This window comes from Sceloporus occidentalis, unplaced genomic scaffold (genome assembly GCF_023333645.1).
Source record: "Sceloporus occidentalis isolate IW3139 unplaced genomic scaffold, rSceOcc1.0.p SCAF_2, whole genome shotgun sequence".
In the NCBI taxonomy this organism is placed as follows: domain Eukaryota; kingdom Metazoa; phylum Chordata; class Lepidosauria; order Squamata; family Phrynosomatidae; genus Sceloporus; species Sceloporus occidentalis.
The window spans coordinates 115,068,764-115,089,385 of record NW_028316982.1 but is presented as its reverse complement, the minus strand read 5'-3'; the positions used below and the strand labels follow the sequence as shown (position 1 = coordinate 115,089,385).

Sequence of the window (20,622 nt, the reverse complement as noted above, 5' to 3'; positions counted from 1 at the left end):
TTTATTATCTGCATAACAGGTTGGGCTTGCACATTACGGTACACTGGGCTATTGGCTTCCACTGGGGTTTGGTTCCAGGATCCCCTGTGGATACCAAAATCTGGATGCTCAATTCGCATTAAACACAGTAGTGTAATAAAACACTGCCTCTTACATAAAATGGCAAAATTAAAGTTTGCTTTTTTGAATTTAATTTTTTAAAAAATATTTACAATCTGTGAATAAAGTAGCTGTCGATATGGAGGGCGAACTGTAATCTGGACTTCTGGCTTGCTGCAAATGAGGCCACGTACTGATTCGTGTTACCACCTGATCAGTCCCATTGCTAGTGGAGGAAATTAAACACAAACCATAGATCTTTTGACTTTCATTGATTATAAATCCAGACTCAACAATCTGACTTGTCCTTCCCAACAATGCAGAGAGCTCATGGTTCTTGGGTTGTTTATGGGGCCACAATTGCATGTATGATGAACCAGCCAGTTGCAAACATTTTGAGGGAGGAAGTTCCTTCCAAGAGTTGTAGTGATGCAATTACACATGACACTTATTTTGGACCTGTTCTAATCTGGTTTGGGGACTGAATCACGTTGTTTACCCTAATGGGTGGCCTTGAGGGAGAGAAATCTTGTTTCTCTTGGATGATCTTTCAGCAACTTTTGATACCATTGAGCATAATAAGCTCTTATCAGTGGACTGGGAGTTGGGGGCACTATACTTCAATAGTGAGCTACAGGACAGATTCCAGAAACTGGAAGACTGTTTCTTGATTCCCTAGCAAGTGTGCTGTGGGGTACTGTAGGATGCCATCTTAATTTTCAATGTTGTTGAATATCTACATGAAGCCTTTAGGATCAGTCATCAGAAGATTTGGAGCAAAGAATCATCAATACACTGATGGCATCCAGCTTTGTTTCTCTGTTACATCTGAATTAGATGTGGCTGTGCAAAGTATAAATGAGCACCTGGATGCACTGGTGACGAGTTTTGGTCCTGGTAAGTCAAACAGATTGTGGGTGAGCTGCTCTCATGTTTGGGAACAAGTAAACTACTTTGTGTAGATGAAGTTGGGTTCCCTCTGAAGGATCAAGTTTGTAGCCTAGTGACCTCAGTGGCTTGGAGTGGCTTTTATCAGGTTTGGCTAGTACATCAGTTGAGGCCATTGTTAAGAATAGTTGGGCTACAATGGTCTGGAGATGGGTATTCTCAAAGCTGAACTATTGCAATGTGGGATTGGTCTGGAAACTAGGCCCCATTCATACTGGTCTAAAAGACCTGGAAGGAACTGGGCTGATCCGGATGCCCCTCCCCCGAATCGCTCCGTTAGCAAGTGCCCACTACAAATTTGAAATCGAATGCATTTTGACCTGCAAATTAGAAATCGAATGCATTCTGTGTCTGCTGGCGAGGTGGCTGCTGCCAATCAAGCTATCGTCATGGTGACGTTTGCAGGGCATCGGGGAAAGTGTCCTCCCTTTTTAAAGAGCCAGGCACAGGGGTTTCAGCGGCTGAAGCAGGGAGAGAGATGCCTCTCTCTCTCTCTCTCTTTTTTTATAAACCTGTGGGCTTTGGGGTCAGATCTGCCCCTGTCCCAGGCAAAGGATGGGATTGCCATGCATTTTTTTATGCTTTTAAAAGCAACATTAGCTTTCCCTTTGCTTCCCTTGCTGTATCTGCTCAAGAAGACAAACCATGTGCATATTTGCTCCAAAAAAATTGTTAAAAATGTAACATTGATTGTTTGCAACATTTGTAGCTTCCCCCTCTGCAGAAGGCAAGGAGATCCAAGGATATAAAGTGCAAGCCCAGCTCCATCTGCCTCTGGAATACAAACATAATGTATTCAATGCGCATATTTGCTCCAAAAAAATTGTTTGAATTTGAAAAGGGGGGGGGGGGGGGTTTGCCTGACATGAGCTCCGTTCGTGACCTGAATTTTTTCCTCCTGCAAGGGAAGGAATGCCCAGCGACAGAGGGCTTTGGGCAGGGGATGCAGGGAAAAGAGGGCTTTGGGCAGGGGATGCAGGGAAAAGAGGCTCCTAAAGAATGCCTTCCCTTGCTCTCTTCTTCCCAGGGCTCTTTCCTCCTCCCCCTCCCCTCCGATGAGGGGAGGAAATGCCTTGCCCTTTGCCCACCCTCTGACCTAAATCCCTCCCTCAATTTGCCTCGATCGTGATCGAGGCCAAGTTCTCATTCCCAGGACCCGGGGTTTTCCAAAAGAAACGGTATTTGCGCCGATTTCAAAAACGCCGCGCTAGGGGCCATTTAACACGGAACGGGTGTGCAAGCCCCGGATTTGCTTGTGTGAGATTCGGGGTGAGTAGGAACTTCACGTGATTGAATCGGTTTCAGAACCGATTTTTTTTGTAATGTGAATGGGCCCTACAGCTGGTGCAGAATGCTTCAACCAGGCCTCTGAATGGTACAACTTACTGGCAGCACGTAACACCTCTGCTGAAAGATTTAAACTGGCTGCCTATCCGCTACTGGGCCAGTTTTAATGTTTTCTTTTTAGCTGATGTGGTCCTAAACAACTTGGGCCCTGGTTACATCAGATACTGCTATCAGTCTTCTACATTTATTCAATTTTCTAAAATCATGTGGCAACATCCTTTTGATAGTACCAAATACTGGTGTTTGTTTAACTATTTTAGAACCTACTATGTGGAATGCTCTTCCATAAGAAAGTCAGCATGTTTCATCTGTCTGTAGTTTTAAAATATCCTTATTGGAGCAAGCCCTCCCTAGACCATTTGGGGGCTTAAAATGTGTATTGAATTTTGTGTTATACTGAGTATTTTACATTTTACTGATGTAAACACTGAAGTATTTAGATACAAATGGTGTATAAATACTTGTAAATAAATATTGTAAATAAATAATGGGTTACAGACCCAAGGTCTGTGTGTTATTTAGCTGCTCCTGCAGCAGAATGAGCAAGCATCAGCAGGCTGTCTCATTCGTTGTGAAGTCAGAATCCTGAGTAATTGTGATGTCTGAATGTTCTTGGAGTGCGATTGGCTGTTGTATCCATTGTATTAAAATTCTAGTGGTCCAATTCAGTTAATCCCTCTGTGCTAATTCATTTCATTCTTCATATTCTGAGATGTGGAAAACTGCTGCTATTTCCTGTGGAGGTCATGGCCAGAAAATTGGAGAATTCAAATGGCTTCCTTCTGTTGATTTCATTGGAAATGCCCTTTCAGCTTTGTTGTGGGTAAAACCAGGTATGGTGCTCATCTGCTTAATACTAGTGAATTGCTCATGGATCCCATTTGTGGATAAACCCAGATTTCTCACTGTGCACATTGGGTGAAACAGCTCAGAGAACTAGATAGTCATGTTTTCTGTTGTTGCCCCGGTCCAGTACTACTGCTATACTTAAACCTTCCCATGAACTAACTGCCATGGGAGATATTTGATAGGATGTGACTCAAGCTAGAAGCTGAATATCCTCCAAAGGCTTTATTTTTCTTTCAGATGACAACAACATATATATTTTTTCAGTATTTCTGTAGAAGATATTTCATTAATAAGTAAAGGTTACCTGAAACTCATGGATTCTTTAGTCAAAGCTCTTCTGATATATGTGTGTGTATATAAGTGTGTGTAGTCCTAATATCTACTTCAACAGAAAAAAGCATAAGGATTGCATTCCTGAATCTGGGTAAAAGCCCATCTAATGCGTTTATCAAAAGCCAGCCACTGTTCTCTGGGAAGCTTTCAGGAGGAAAACTGCCCTCCTTTTTTGATCCATTGCTTTAGTTATCATGGCTACGAACTTGAAAATCGTGAATGCTAGAAGGTTCTGGTAGTAGCCCAAACATGTAACTTTTCCCAGTTAAGATGAGAACCTTCAGGATTAATCCAAGGCATTTCTGATTAGTTTCTCCATATTCTGCTTCATATTCACCATCTTGCTTTAGTCTTTTCACATATAAATTAGTTGTTACTAGTCGTCTAATTCTCAAAACTCTGCCTTCTTGTAATTCAGCAATAATGTGGTGAATTGCCTATAGATAGATAATACAGTGATTTTAAACTGCATAGCCTGTCATTTAACAATCTCACCCACATTTTCCAATGAAATTGACGATGCTTGAATCTTGTATAAAAGTTCTTCCCTAATTAGCCACCATTCCTAAAATGTAAGGTTGCAGGCTGAGGCATACCTACAACTGCTTGAAATGCTTTGTAACTCTGCAAAACTGGCTTAGCCAGCATTTCAACGCAATAGGTCTTAGGGTAAATATATTAAAAAGACAATTTATAGAGCTAACACGGAAAAGGATGCCCCCATAACATCTGCTTGTCCTATTTTGATGGATAGCTTCCAGTTCATTCTGTTTGAGAATATGGACAAGTTGCTTAGATATTGTGGTGTCTTGACCTTTACCTCTCTGGCTCATAAATGTAGTCAGAGGAAATCAGCTTGAGGGATAGTTACAGTTATGAATGATACCCTGGCCTTGAAGGTAATGTAGTACTACTGGTTCTGAAAGAAACAATTATTAGACCTTGGTGTGGAGGGCTATGACATTAGATCTTAGTATTACAGTTAACTAGTTCGTATGTATTATGGTTAACTAGCTTGTGTGTATGTATGTATGTGTGTGTGTGTATGCATGGCACAGTGTCAGACTACCACCCTGGAAACTAGGGTTCAAGTCCCAGCTCAGTTATGAAACACACTGGCGGGATACAAACCACCGCTTTGCGGCGGTCTGCCGCCGCCGCCGGTTAATCCGCGGGGGAGCCGGAGCCTCCATACGGCGTGACTCCCGCACGGAGCGAAAAAGAAGCTCCAAAATGGAGCTTCTTCTTGTGTCGCGTTTGCGACGTAGCGAGGCGCCAGGGGCGCACTCGCTACGTCACAACGCCCGCGACACGTACGGACGCTCAGCGTCCAATACGTCAAGATGGCGGCGCCCATGTGGAAGGGGCGCCGCCATCTTGTACGTATAGAATACGTACTAGGATTAGGGGGGTGCGGAAGCACCGCCCCTTCCTAACCCTAGTACGTATTCTATACGTACTAAATGGCGGTATGTATCCCGCCACTGGGTGACCTTGCAGAAGTCACATGCTCTCAGTCTCAAAGGACCTTGCCATAAGTTGTAAACAATTTGAAGACACACAACAACACATGTATGGATGTATATTGTCATTGGGTGTCACCATTGTGGATAGCCATCAGTCTTGGCTAATTTGTCATTTTTCAACTAAATACTTCAGCAATTTATGTCAACTCAACTCCAGACTTTCTTGGAAAATACTAATTATTTGGACTTTATGGAATCTGGGATTTGGCCCAATTTGGAGACTGAGGTTGCATCTTCACTCCAGAAATAATCCAGTTTGACACCACCTTAAATACCATGGCTCAGTCCTATGGAATTCTGGGATTCATAGTTGTGTGAGATATTTTGTCTTCTCTAGCAAAAAGCTTTGGTGCCCCAACAAAGTACAAATCCTAGGATTCCATAGCATGGAGCTATGACAGTAAAAGCGACTTCAAACTACATTATTTTTGCAGTGCTGATGCAGCCTCAAATAGTTTTTCTTCACCTTGGTGAATGATCTATGTCTGGAAGTGGCTGAGGGTACACATCACTTTTGGGTCTGATGGACACCTCTGTAGTTGTTATTAGTGCCATCAACTGCAGGATCCTCTGGTGTGGGGTACGGGGGTGGCATTTACATTGGGATTAGTGGTTTGTATTGACTTTATCTTACCTGCTGGGAAGGTCTCAGAAAGTGGGTCTGGGGATTGCTGCTCAAGCCCACAACCTTTGCCTCGTGAGATTTTATCTTGTTTCCCTCCACTGCTGTTTAATATATCTAGATAGATAGATAGATAGATAGATAGATGATAGATAGATAGATAGATAGATCTGCTAGTGGGTGTTGTCTGGGGATTTGGAGTTCAGTCTCACTGATATGTACATGATACTCTTTTAAAGAAACTTGAGGGCCCTGAATATTTTGGGGTGTAATGATGAATTGCCTATAAACTTATAAAAATGACTGTAATCCAGATGAGAGAAACCTTTGCATGGTGTCTGTTACCATTTTCCAGGATTAGACATTATCTTTTTGCATAACGTATTATACCAATATACCAAATTAATAGCCTTGGTGGCCATTAGGTTTCACAAAAGGAAGGATACTTTAATTGTGTAAAAATTGGGTAACCTTGGGCAAGTCACACTCTCTCAGCCTCTGAGGCTGAGAGAGTGTGACTTGCCCAAGTGTGACTTGCCCAAGTGTGACTTGCCCGAGTGTGACTTGGCTGAGCAGGGATTTGAACCCAGGCCTCCAAAGTCATAGTCCAATATCTTAACACCTTCATTCTTTCTCAAAAGTCAATTAATTGACAATATGTTTCCACATATTTACCCAATTAGAGTCAAGGCTTGCTGGGTTGGGCTGGAAAACATCCATAATGTTTTGAAATCTTGGTGGGGTGGGGATGGATATCACTGAAAAAAATCTAGGCAATTCAGAATTTAAGTAATATATGAAAAAAATTAAATAAAAAATTGATTCCAATTAAAATTGTTCATATAAGCCAAGGTTGCATCTGCTAGACACAGATTACACACCAAAATGTTCTTCATTCAGCCTTTTAATTGCCTCTGATCAGTGGTCAATCTAAATCCTGATGTGGGGAAAATGGTAAAAGTTAATAGCTCCAAACTGAGCATTACATGGCCATTTGAAAAATAAAGCCAATGTATGTCTTTTCAGTGAAAGCTACTCAATGATGAGCATCATTATTAGTAGAGTCAACCTCATTGCATTTTTTCAGATGGTGGTAATCACACCAATTTTAGACCCTTAGCTCATGGACTAATTCATTTTAAGGATTGGGCAGATTTACATAGGAGGAAGCAGTGCCTCATAAAGTTTGGTCATAAGGCACTTGTGACTTAAAAGGTAATAACCAGCATCTTAAATTGTACCTTAAGAATACTGTACTTCTTTAAGACTGATGGCAACAGCCCTCCCTCCATTCCAGCTGCCACTGACCTGGCTTCAGAGAGAGAGAACAATTGGCATTATCTCCTGTCCTTCTACCCTTCTGGCACACTCCCATTCCCTTTTCCTCATTTGTAGATTGTAAACCTGAGGGCAGGGGACTGTGAAATTAACAATTTGGATCAAACATTGATTAGAATACAGACTGCAGTCAAGAGATAAGAAGGTGACTTGGGATGGGAAGGGCAGTAATGAAAAAACTAGACAAGATCTTAAAGAGCAAAGACACACAATTGACTACTAAAGTTAAAATTGTCCAGACCATGGTATTCCCCATCACCATGTATGGCTGTGAGAGCTGGACATTGAAGAAAACAGATAGGAAGAAAAACAATTCATTTGAGATGCTTGAGCAGAGTGCTGAGGATATTATTGACAGTGAAAAAGACAAACAAATTGGTCCTTGAATAGATGAAGCCTGAAATGCCCCTAGAAGAAGTCAAGATGATCAAATTGAGACTGTCATACTTTGGCCACATTATGAGATTCCATGCATTGATTCATATATATATATATATATGCACTAGCTTCTGAGTGCATTTAAAATGTTAGTTATTCTTATTGTGTGTCTTCAAGTCATTGAAGTAAATGTATTCTGTTTTAATTTAAATATTCAATAAAGAATATTTTAAAAAAATAAATAAAATAAAAATTCTTTTGTACATTTAAGCTGTTTTCATCACTTGCAGTGGCAAGCTGAATCAATTGTGTTATGCCTCTGTCTTGCTGTTACATTTAATGATTTAACTGATAAATTGTATTTGCATTTACCCTGTTATCTTCATTATATATATATATTTAATTTAATAATAAATAATAATACATATTTTAATCTGGAAGCCACTTTGCGGGGGGGCTCTTTTGGCACTAGGCTGACTTAAACAAAAATGTGTAGTTTTTCCTACATAGATGGTATCTGGAATTGTATAATCACAATTGACGATCTTAGTTGGATCAGGCTATCCAAGACTGCATGCTGCTACCAGTTGAGATAAGCTTTCTCCCACCCCTTACTTGACAGCAAGTTAAAAGAAAGTTGAGGCCCACGCACTAAAAAGAAAAAGACTACAGCAGGAAGGTTGGGCAGGTAATATTTTCTCAAGTGCAAGAAGAAGAAATGTTGATACCTGCAGGGACTAAGATTGATGATAATGGTATTACTCATACTACAGGCCAAGTTAGTGCATGGTACACCATGGCTGCAGCTGCACAGAAAAGCAAATGTGCTTCCCCTCTGTTTCTAACTGGTCCCTTATGGGGTTAGGAGGGGTCATTACAACACAATATTTATGTTGCAGAGATAGCCCTGTTGTGGGCTGTAATTAGAGAAATGTTACCTTATTCAAAATAATGTTTCAGCATGGGAAGGCAAAAACGCCTACAGGAAGTCTGGTATTGAAATGGATTATTTTCTTGGCAGATGACCAAAAATGGAAAGTGGGGAAAGAAAAGCCAGTTGAGTTATTCTGAATTGCTTATGTTCTGAGCTTCTGTACCCCTGAATACTTGTGAGAGATAAATTAGAGTGAGGACTGAGTCCTTCCTCATTTGTTTGTGGGCTTCCAGTAAGCATTTGGCTGGGTATCTATCATTGGAGGCCTAGGGTTGCCATAATTATCCTTGACCTAGCTAAGATGGTTTGTGATGTTTTGAACTTGCATAAATGTTGTATTTATATTATGGGAAGCAAGATACAGGTATACTTCAGTTAGCATAGCTTCTAACAAAGAAACTCATTGTCCACTTTTACCAGGGACAAAATGTAGGGCAAAATCGAGACCAAACTGTAGGACAACTGCAGGACAAAATTCAGCCCAAAATGTAGGACATTTAAGGTCCACCATTTTTCTTCAATGTCCTACATTTTGGGCTGAGTTTTGCACTGCAGTTGCCCTACAGTTTGGTCTCGAATTTGTTCCACATTTTGTCCCTGGTAAAAGTGGACAATTATGGCAACCCTACGATGAGAGACATCTTGTAAGAGTAAGATGCATGCTGCTTAGTGATTCTCAAAATAGAGGACCTTCCAGAAAAATGAAGGACATAATCAAAGAAAAGCTCGAAACACTAATATAAATGTGAAACCCATGCTGCTTAGTGATGCTCAAACTGGAGGACCTCTGGAAAAATGAAAGACATGACCAAAGAAAAGCTTGAAACACTAATATAAGTGTGAAACCCATGCTGATTAGTGATGCTCAAAATGGAGGACCTCCAGGAAAAATGGAGGACATGACCAAAGAAAAGCTTGAAACATTAATATAAGTATGAAACCCATGCTGCTTAGTGATGCTCAAAATGGAGGACCTCCAGGAAAAATAGAGGACATGACCAAAGAAAAGCTTGAAACACTAATATAAGTGTGAAATCCATGCTGCTGAGTGATGCTCAAAATGGAGGACCTCCAGGAAAAATGGAGGACATGACCAAAGCTCAAAACACCAATATACTGTAAATGTAAAGATACAAGCTGCTTAGTGATGCTCAAAATGGAGGACCCTCAAGAAAAATGAGGGACATGACCAAAGAAAAACTATAAACACTAATATAAATGTAAAACCCATGCTGCTTAGTGAGTGATGCTCAAAATGGAGGACCAAGTTGTGGGATTCCTCCTGGGCAGCAGGAGGCTGAAATGTGCAAATCTACAGCACTATATAAATAAAGCATAATAATAATAATAATAATAATAATAATAATAATAATAATAATAATAATAATAATAATTGGAGGACAGGTCCTGGGGGAAAAAAGAGGGCCAGGCCTGGTTGCCCTGGCAACGCTCCCTCTCAAAGGGAGAGAGCCAAGGGCTCTTTTGTTTGCTGGGCTGCTGCTGCTGCTGCTGCTGCCAATCGGGGTAGCAGGGCTCGATTAGCCGCCCCTGGGCGCAGAGGGACTTTAAAGGCTGGCGCAGGCAGGCAGCCACAAGTCGTGGAGCTGCAGCAGAGGAGGAGGCTTCCAGGTGAGAAGGAGGAGGAGGAGGATGATCAGGCAGCCCCAGCATCTCTGGCCTCTCCTCTGAGTGTGAGTACCAGGCTCTGCACAGCAGCCAAGCCTTGATCCTTTGGTGGTGGCTGTGTGCTTTCAAGTCCTCTCTGACTTATGTTGACCCTATCCTGGGGTTTCCTTGGCAAGGTTTGTTCACAGGAGGTGTAGTTTGTCATAGCCACCCTCTGAAGCTGAGAGAGTGTGACTTGCCCAAGGTCACCCAGTGGGTTTCCATGACTGAGCAAGGGTCCCAACCATAGTCTCCAGAGCCATAGTTCACTGCTCAGACCCCTTCACCACACTGGTTACAAGCCCCATAATAGGAGTCCTTGTGGTCATAGTCATCACTGTGTGTGTGTGTGTCATTTGTTGTGTGTTGTGTGCCTCTGAGTCATTTCTGACTTACAGCAACTATAAGGCTTAGAGATTTCTTGGCAAGGTTTGTTCAGAGGAGGTTTGTCATGGCCTTCCCCTGAGGATGAGAGAGTGTGACTTGCCCAAGGTCACCCAGTGGGTTTCCATAGCTGAACATGGATCCCAACCATAATCTCCAGAGCCAATTGCTGAGACCCCTTAACCACACTGGTTCCTAACCCCATTATAGAAGTCATTATGATTCTAACCATCACTGTGTGTGTATCATTTGTTGTGTGTTGTGTGCCTTTGAGTCATTTCTGACTTACAGAAACTAAGGCTCAGAGATTTCTTGGCAAGATTTGTTTAGAGGAGGTGTTTGTTTTGCCTTCCCCTGAGGCTGAGAGAGTGTGACTTGCCCAAGGTCACCCAGTGGGTTTCCATAACTGAGCAAGGATCCCAACCCTGGCCTTCAGAGCCATAGTCCAGTGCTCAGACCCCTTCACCCCACTGGCTCCAACCCCATAGGAGTCATTATGATCATCATTGTATGTGTATCATTTGTTGTGTGCCTCCAAGTCGTTTCTGACTCATGGCAACCCTAAGGCAAACCTGTCCTGAGGTTTTTCTTGGTAAGGTTTGTCCCCAGAAGGGGTTTGGCCATGCCTTCCCCTGAGGATGAGAGAGTGTCACTTGCCCAATGTCATCTGGTGCTTTTCATGGCCAAGCAGGGATTCAAACCCTGGTCTCTTTGGACACAAGGGGGGGGGGAATGTTCTCCTCTGCAGCAGCCACTCCATGTCCAAACTTTTGCTTCCCCCCCCCTGCCAAAGAAGAAAGAAAGAAGAAAAGAATGGTTAGAGGGGGAGCTTTTCATTCTTCCTTGGTGCAGTCTAGTAAATGTAGAAGCGTAAAATGCAGAGACATAGCCGGGTTAGCCTTGGACTATAATGGGACTATAACAATGTATAATTATACTATCCTAAACTAAACCCCAAAACCCTCAGTAATCCTCACCATCAGGGGATGGGGCCACGAGAGGAATAAGGGAAATCAGGGAGCCCGGGAGCCTGGCCGGGAAAAAATTTAATCTGGAAAGGCCTGCCGGAAGAGATCCGTCTTGACAGCTTTTTTAAAGCTGTCTAAAGATGTCAACTGACGGATCTCATCCGGCAGGTCATTCCAGAGCTTAGGGGCGACAACAGAGAATGCCCTCTGAGAGGTAGCCGCAAGTCTAGATTTTGAAGGCTGCAGCAAATTCCTCCCAGAGGAGCGGAGAGGCGGTCTCTAAGATAGCTTGGACCCAAGCCATTTAGGGCTTTAAAGGTGATAACCAACACCTTGTACTGGGCCCGGAAGCTGATAGGCAGCCAGTGGAGGGACCTCAAGACAGGAGTGATGTGGTCCCTCCTAGATGTTCCTGAAACAAGCCTGGCTGCCATGTTTTGGATCAGCTGAAGTTTCCGGGTCAAGGACAAAGGTAGCCCCATGTAGAGCGCATTACAGAAGTCGAGGCGTGAGGTTACCAGCGCGTGCACAACAGTCTCAAGGTCCCTTACTTCCAGAAAAGGGTGCAGCTGGCGTATCAGCCGAAGCTGATAACAGGCACTCCTGACCGTCGCATCTACCTGATTTGTCATTTTCAGACTTTCTTTCTCTCCTTGCCTAGGTTTTTGTTTTGTTAGCTTTATGAAGAATCCTGAGGAACGTGAAAGCTTGCTTGCTCCTGTTGTGTGTGTTGGGTGCCTTCAAATCATTTCTGACTTATGATGACCCTATCCTGGGGTTTCCTTGGTTCAGAGGAGGTTTGCCATTGCCTTCCCCTGAGGCTGAGAGCATGTGACTCGACCAAGGTCACCCAGTGGGTTTACTGGATGAGCTGGGAATTGAACCCTGGCTTCCAGAGTCGTCGTCCAACACTCAAACTACTACATCATTGCGCTAGATTGACTGGCAAACACACTGTTTTATCTGAATGAAGAAATAATTGACGCCTCTCACAGCACACACACAGCCTTGAATTTCAGATACAGCACATATGTATAGCATGTATTTTGGCTAGCCCAATAAAGGTATCACTGTTTGGTCGATTTTTTGTGTTACTGGATTTGCTATATGGCTACCCCTGAATGCTTTCCTATAGGTTCTGCATAGCAGCTTCCAAATTTGGTGAAAATCCAGTTTCAAAAATTATTAGTGACTCCAGGTTCCCCAAAAGTGCATTTCATATACACGAAATAACGTACCGTATGTTCTAAGTCACATCCTTCCAAAGGCATTGCCTAGCAGTAAATGTTAACATTTTAAAAGCCCTTTACAAATGAAAGTGTGCGTCTTTGAATTGCAGGCATATTGATGCAAGTTTCTCCTTCCCCTTCTTTTATAAACTAAGGGCCCAAACAGACAGGCCAAAATAAAGCTGCTTCAGGTCACTTTGGAGGTATGCTGTTTAAATGATACATACATCTTAAGAGGCCAGAAGCTGCACTCCAGTCCTTAGGACTGGAGCACTGCTTTGGCACAGCTTCTGGCCTCTTAAGATGCATGTATCATTTAAACAGCATACCACCAAAGTGACTTGAAACAGCTTTATTTTGGCCTGTCTGTTCGGTCCCAGAGACAGTATCTGAGTGTAAATCCACTTCACCCTCCACCATGTACCATCATACAATTTTTTTGCAGCAGTAGAGATATGCTTATAACTGCAAAGCAAATAGACTACCACTTTCTATCGGTTTTAGGCTTGAAGTGGTTTATATGGGAGTCTTTTGAATGCAAAGGTGTGGGACAAAAAAGTTTACTGTGGGTCAAAAGTTTCCTTTTGCTGTCTTTTCTCCCCAAAATGTTTTGGCTCAGTAGGATTACAGACTGAAAGCAGTGGGATTTACTTCTAAGTAAACAGGAACAGGATTAAGCACAGTCAACAAAGGATGTTGTTGATTCACTTTGTAGGGCTGGAGTATTTCCTAATGCATTCATCTTTCAGTCTTTAAGTACAAGTTGGAATCAGAATACTAATGAAATAGATCAAAATGAGACTACAAGTGTGACCCTAACCATGCTGACCCAAAAGCATATTCCCCAGGGGGTCCAGATACCATCACTGCAAAGGAGGACAAGGCACCGCAAAATGTAGGGCATTCAAGAAAAAATGTGGATCATGATGAAATAAAAGCTAAGACCACTCATAGAAATGTAAATTCATGCTTCTTAGTCATGCTCAAAATGGAGGATGTTTTGGGATTCCTCCTGGACAGAAGGTTGAAATGTGGTACATGTCCTAGAAAAAGTGGATGTCTGGTCTCCCTAATATTCCCAAGTAATAATTTGAAATGACTTTCTCTCTCTAGCACTTAATCCCCCCCCCCCCCCAAAAGCATGGTCTTGATTATTCTTTTTACAACATATGTCTTAGCTAAAATGTCATTACAAATTTTGTTGAACTTTCATTACCTGTAGTTAGCACAATCCCATGTTTTGTGATTCTGGGAAATAAAGTCTAGCAACATCTGGAAGACCACACATTCCTTGTCCCAGATCTAAACTTTATATTCTAGAGAGGATGGAGAAAGGCTGAACCAGCTCTCCTAAAATGTATACATTGTTATTTGGTTTTTCTTGTTTATCAAAGTTGTATTGTTTACCACCGCTGAGTATTTTGTTTAAATAGAAAAACAATTTATGGAATAAACATAGATTTAAAAGTTTAAGATTAGGAGACAAACAGAATACAATCCAAATATTACATGTCAGTGGGCTGGTGGATATGGGGTGTAGTTCAAATGAAACTGGGTATCATTTGATGTTTTTATGTCTTTAACAGCAGATTGACCTCAGGGCATAAAAATGGGTGCATTTCCCCCCCACAACTTGGAAATAAACATCATTATCCACTAATTCCCTCTCACTCAGGTCCTGTTAAAAACACCACCAATTGTAGCAAGTTGAAAACTTGCCCACCTGACAGAAAAGCCATCATGATTACATTTTTAAATGTACCTTACAACCACCATAATGGTCAAATGGTTGCCCTTTACTTTGAAGCAAAGAGAGGTATCCCATTGGCATTCATGGCATACTGGTTAAAGTACCAGACTACAACTGGAAAGAGTTTGATTAGAATCTCCTCTCAGTCCTTAAACTCACTGGGGAAGCTTAGGCCAAAAAGTCCCACTATTTTTTACCCTGATCTATATAGAAGATTATTGTGGGGATAAAAATGGGTGATAAGAGAAATGATGGATGCTGTCCTGAGTTCATTGGAAGAAAGAGGGAATATAAATTTAGGAAAGAAATACATAAACTCATTTAATTGTGTATGTCAACAATGGAAAACATGCACAATTATATATCGGAGTGATCAACAAACAGAGCTCAATAAATAAAACAGCAAAACCTGCTGGCTTCTGTTTTCCCAAATAAAACTGAGTCATATCCAAGATGGTAATTTAGTTCACTTTTGTGCTAGGCACCCGAAGAAGACAAAATTGAAAATGTTTTGCTGATTCATTTATTAAGTTCTGTTTGTTAATCATGATAACAAATAGATACCTTTAGTGATTAATTGCATTCTTCTGGGATCAAGAACAAACTTGTCAGAGGTGCTTTTTGCTTGTTTTTACATCAACTCGCTCCCTCTCTCCTTATAGAGCTATATATACAGATTAAATATCCTTTAATTCAGAATTCTGACATATTCCAAAATTGTCCAGAGGGGTGGCTGGGATAATGACACCTTTCCTTTCTGCTGGTTCACAAAATTATTTAAAATATTGTGCAGAAAATTACTTTAAGGCTATATTTATAAGGTGTATATGAAACATAATGGATTTCATGTTTAGACTTGGGTCTTATCTCCAAGACATTTCATTATGTATATGCAGATATTCCCAAATCCCAACATTTCTGGTTACAAGCATTTCAGATAAGCGATACTCAACCGGTATATATAGGTATTCATATAGAATAGCCATATGGAGTCACAACCACTTTCTTATTCTTTGTTGAGATTAGTAGTCTGGATTTTTTTTGGTTTTGCAGAGTACAGTTAAAACTCTCCGAATTCTTCCCGGATGGCTTTTCTACTTGTGAAAGTCAATGCCAATTGATGAAATTAATACTAACTGAGGGATTCATTTCTACAATTTAATACTTAGAAATGACTACTTTACAACAGGTTACAATAGGAGTATGGTAATTGGATACTGTGTTAAATTCTTCCCCCCTCCCTTTTCCCTCCTTCCTAAACTTTCACATGTGTTTTCCAAACAAAACATGATTTTGTTGGGGACACAAAGAGAACAGAAATGGGAATTAAGGAAATCTTTTATGACCTGAATCCAGTTGGGAGGCAGTATAAAACCATTGTGTAAGCATGGTGTGTTAAAAACAGTCCATTCCCTTTATACCCAGTCTAATGCTTGCTAACATTCTTTAACCAAGAGGAATAGCATGAGATTCTTTCTCCTACATGGCAGCAAAGCTAATTGCTTCTGGAAACGGGAGCTCAGTATTTGTGTTAAAGGCAGTATATTTCCTCATAATCAAACACAATGAAATTGTCAGACAGTTCTGATTTTTTTTTTAAGTACTCAAATATTAAGTGTGCCAAATGCCGAGTGGATTATTTCCAAAGTAAAGTAGGTAACAAGTGTTTTGCAGTATCTGTCCCATGATCTTTTTTTATCTTTTGGTTACCAATAGGGCATAGGTTGGTAGGACAACCCACTGGGGTACAACTTTTCATTTCTGTTGCTGAATTTGCAGCACAAAGTGGTGTTCTAAATCAACAGTGCCCTTTTTACTTTAAAATAGGGGTTTACATCCTGTGGGACTCCCCCATTCCCAATATTTTAGGAGTACAACTCTCTGCATTCCTCACCATTGGTTATGTAGGCTAGAGTTGCTGGTGGTTGTGGCTCAGCAGCATCTGGAGGGTTGTATAATTCCCCCAACCCCTACTTCAGTCATCTCCTTGTGTACCGTGTTTACAGCCAGATTAGTTCTTCTGGGAGGCTTCTGGTAGCCAAGATCTGTGTGCCTGGCCTTCAAGGGGAAAAACAGCACTTAATAGATAACATTTTGCTTTTTTCACAGTGCTGAGGGGCAGATCTTGGGAGAATGCAAAAATGGATAGGAGCTGTGTTTTCCCCACTCCTTGGCTAAAAGAGCCCAATGGCACTATTGATTTAAATCCTTAATTGTTGTATAATCGGCTATTGTTTTAATTTGCAGGAGCAGGATGTTGCAGCCGTATAGTTTGACACTACACTGATCTTTTTGAACTGGAGCGTGGTAGAGAATTGGACCTGGGTTCAAATGCTAGCTTGGACATAAAGGCTGTGCCTGTGCTGGCTGAAGACCATGAGTGTCCAGCACAGCTTGAGGCTGCCTGGTTGGGAAGACCAATCTGCTGACTGGCCTAAGGCAAAGTTTTTCTCAGTTGAAGCCTTGCTACATTGAGATCCTTTAAATGGAAATGTCAAGGACTGAACCCGGGGCCCTTCGTATGCAAACAAGCAGTCTATCTTGACCCAGGTGTGTGTAGATTGCTTGTGTGTAGGCCAAAAAGTGCTGTTCTGTAGAAATAAACATGATATTTAAATGCCAGTGCATCTGTGGGTTTTGGAGATGGAGTGGTTTGCTTGTAGATGCTTACTGTATACATATTAGGTGTGTTTTAAACTTGTCCTTGGATCTCTGGTGTTTGTAGGTCTACTCCAGCTGCAGAATTGGGGCTTTATTAGGGGTGGGGAGGGTGTGGGAAACACACTCAAGAGAATCTTTTACCCAGTTAGATTTATGATGGTTGTGAGTGAATTATGCAAACAAGGTTAAATTAATAGCTAATAGACCTGCTTAATTGTTCTCCTCAAGGCTTAAGTGGATGATCAAAGTAAGCCGAGTGATTTTGCATTCTCTTTTATGACTAATGCACATCTGCAGGGTGTTATTAATACTTTCACATCCAATTAAGATTGCTGATACAAAACTTACCTGGTTGGTGCTGTGAGGGATGAATTATTTGAAGCTCTTGATGAGCAGCTCTGACTATTTTGACTTGCCACATTTGTCTTGTACTCAGCCTTCAAGTCACCCAGGATGGCACGTGGATGGCTATATTATTTCATTGCCAACAACAACCCTGTGAGGGAGAAGGGGAGAGAATGTGACTGATGCAGTGACCGGGGATGGCGTCTCTCCTCTCGTGGCCTGTCTAGAGTCAGTAATGGGCTGGATGAGGGAAAACCGACTCAAGCTGAATCCAGAGAAAACGGAGGTACTAGTGATAGGTTCTCCTGGCCCAGGAATGGCGGTGGTTCCACCTGTCCTGAACGGGGTCACGCTCCCTGTGAAGGACTCCGTGCGCAGTCTGGGGGTGCTTCTGGACTCGTCGCTTCACCTGACTGCTCAGGTGAGTGCGACGGTCAAGAGCACCTGTTATCAGCTTCGGCTGATTCGCCAGCTGCGCCCATACCTGGCCCAGAGGGACCTAGAAACGGTTGTACACGCTCTGGTAACTTCGAGATTGGATTTCTGCAATGTACTCTACATGGGGCAACCCTTATACCAAACTCGGAAGCTGCAAATGGTGCAGAACATGGCAGCCCGGCTGGTCACTGGTGCTCCCAGGACCAGCCATATAACACCGGTTCTAAAAGATCTCCATTGGCTGCCCATTCGCTTCCGAGCCCAATATAAGGTGTTGGTAATTACCTATAAAGCCCTAAATGGCTTGGGCCCAGGATACCTAAAGGACCGCCTCTCCCCGTACATTCCGCCTCGCACCCTCAGAACGTCTGGGCAGCAGCTGCTGAAGGTGCCTGGGGCTAGGTTGGCCTCCACTACTCGGAGGACGTTCTCCATAGCTGCCCCAGCCCTTTGGAATGCGCTGCCCACAGAGCTCCGCTCGTCTACTACCCTGGCCCAATTTAGGAAGGACCTTAAAACCTTCCTATTCCAACAGGCATTCCCCGAATAAATATCCTGTGGGCCTCCCTCCTCTTCCGTGGCCAAGAGGTTGGGCTATGGGGTTTTTGTTTGTTGTTTGTTTTTAACCATGTAACTATGTATTTTTGTACATTTTATTTTGTTGTAAGCCGCCCTGATCGTAGGAAGGGCGGCATATAAATAAAAATTTTATTATTATGTCCAGGCCTTGGCTCCTGGACATAAGAGCTCAGTAGAGATTGAAGCCTAGCTCTGCCTGACATGCACCCAATGTTGTTATCAGCTACACCAACCTTCCCTTTCCTGGCATCCTCCAGCTGTACTGGATGACAACTCCCATTGCCTCTAGTCAGTATGACCATAGACCATACTGGCATGTGATAATTTAAATTCTAGTTCAATACTTCTGGAGTGTGTTGGGTTGAAGAAGTCTATACTATACAATTTTACACATTATATAGAGGCAAATGGATTTGCTATTGTTTTTATATTCGACAGGTAGCAGCAGTGTGTGTGATACTTATCTATACTGCATTCATATGTTTATCTTTTATAAAAGCATACTCCTAACCTTTTTTAAATGTAGACCTAAATGCATAAAGATGTTAAGTGATCCTGACTTTTCTGTTTCTAGAACATGGTTGGGAATCATGTGGCCCTCCAGATGTTGTTGGACTGCAAGATCCATTAGCTTTGGCCAATGGTGAGAGATTCTGAGGAGTGCAGTCCAACAAAAACTGGAGGATTGTATAACTGCCACCCCCATTCAAAAAGAAGAAAGAAAATATAAGCTGAAGAATGAATGTTAGTTTATTCTTTGATTTGTCAGCTTTTCATGTAGCAAGGTTCAAGGACCTGTGGTGAATAATAAACATAAAAGGTAAAGGTAGTCCCTTGACATGAATGTCTAGTTGTAACTGACTGTATGGGCCATTGCTCATCTCCATTACTAAGCCAAAGAGCTGGCGTTGTCTGAGGACTACTCCAGTGGCCATTTGGCCAGCATGACTGCACCAAATGCTGTTACCTTCCCACTGAAGTGGTACCTATTTATCTACTTGCATTTGCATGCATTCGAATTGCTAGATTGGCAGAAGCTGGGACTAGTGACAGGAGCTCACCCCATCATGCAGCACTTGGGCCTCAAACTGCCAACCTTCCAATCTTCCGGTGATATATACAAAATGACTGGTGGACAAGCCTGTGCCAACTAAGCAGTAATCTAAATTTTTTACAAACTGGGACATGACGGAATAAACCAGCTTTATGGAAATGTTAACTGGGTTTAGTGTTGAGGGGGGCAGCATAGCCTTGCTTACCTTCTTTTCATACAGCGAAGGAAAATACGTGGTGAGCCAAGGCTGGTATGCGATAATGAAATTGCACAGTTACTCCATAGCTTGCAATTCAATCTGTACTGATTATGCTGCTGCTAATCTGCTCTAGAGCAGCTTTGTGTTGACCTAGAAAACATAGATTTACTTGAGGGCCTGAGTTGAGAGAGGTTTGCAGAAGTAGGAGAATGGCCAATTTCTTCATGTTGAAAAGGTGCAAGTACACCATATTGTTGTTATTGAGAGGTGAGATGTGGAATAACAGCCATCTCAGATCTTTCCAAAAATGTCCATATTACATGTCTGTGCATATACTCACCCCAGAGTGCTGGCAGTCTGGCAACTGGAGGCAAAAACCAGGGCTCCAGTACTTGTAAAGAGGAAGGTTTGGCAGACAAACATGTCACATACAGGGAAGAGAAGTTTAATGTACCTCTCCTTCTGTGCAGCTATTAAAGGGAGAGAAAATCTATCATTCTAGTGAGTATTGTCGTTGAAAAAAGGTTGAGTTGATCACCTAATAGCTAAGCCAGTCCTGTCTCTCTGTCCTGAGTTCCAGTAAATGCTGATTTGATGTTGAATTCTTGACCCAGTCCTCTTCTTTGCCTGTTTTGGTTGGTCTTGTAGTTTGTCTCTTGCTCTTAGGGTCTGGAAGTTAGGCAAAAATGATTTTGGATCCCCTCTCCCCTCAGTTCTAACATTATTGTCACTTATATATTGTCACAATGCTCTAATTTTCAGAGCAGTGGTAACCCTTTGTATGCATGGGTGTCCCATTGATACAGAGACACATGCACGCCTGCACATGCTTCTACATCGGCAGTCTAAAATGGTACAGTCCCATATATTCATTTCCACTTTCCATGCTGAAAATCTTGGCCTAGATGGGAGTGACCTGTTTTCAAATCTCTACTCAGGTGACCCTGAACTACTCCATATCTTTTGCCCTACCATA

At 42.1% G+C, this 20,622-nt stretch overlaps 1 protein-coding gene across 2 annotated transcripts in view; it reads left to right on the top strand.

The window, feature by feature from the left end:
* The first annotated feature begins 9,924 nt into the window (after positions 1 to 9,924).
* LOC149318896 (peroxiredoxin-like 2A) overlaps positions 9,925 to 20,622 on the top strand; it is a 29,464-nt gene continuing 18,766 nt past the window's right edge. Inside the window, exon 1 of one of the 2 annotated variants that reach the window (XM_089510645.1) lies at positions 9,925 to 10,003. The gene's annotated coding sequence lies outside the window, so the exon portion shown is untranslated. Of the gene's footprint in view, positions 10,066 to 20,622 lie in introns of both variants that reach the window. The other variant, XM_089510643.1, reaches the window with a different exon arrangement.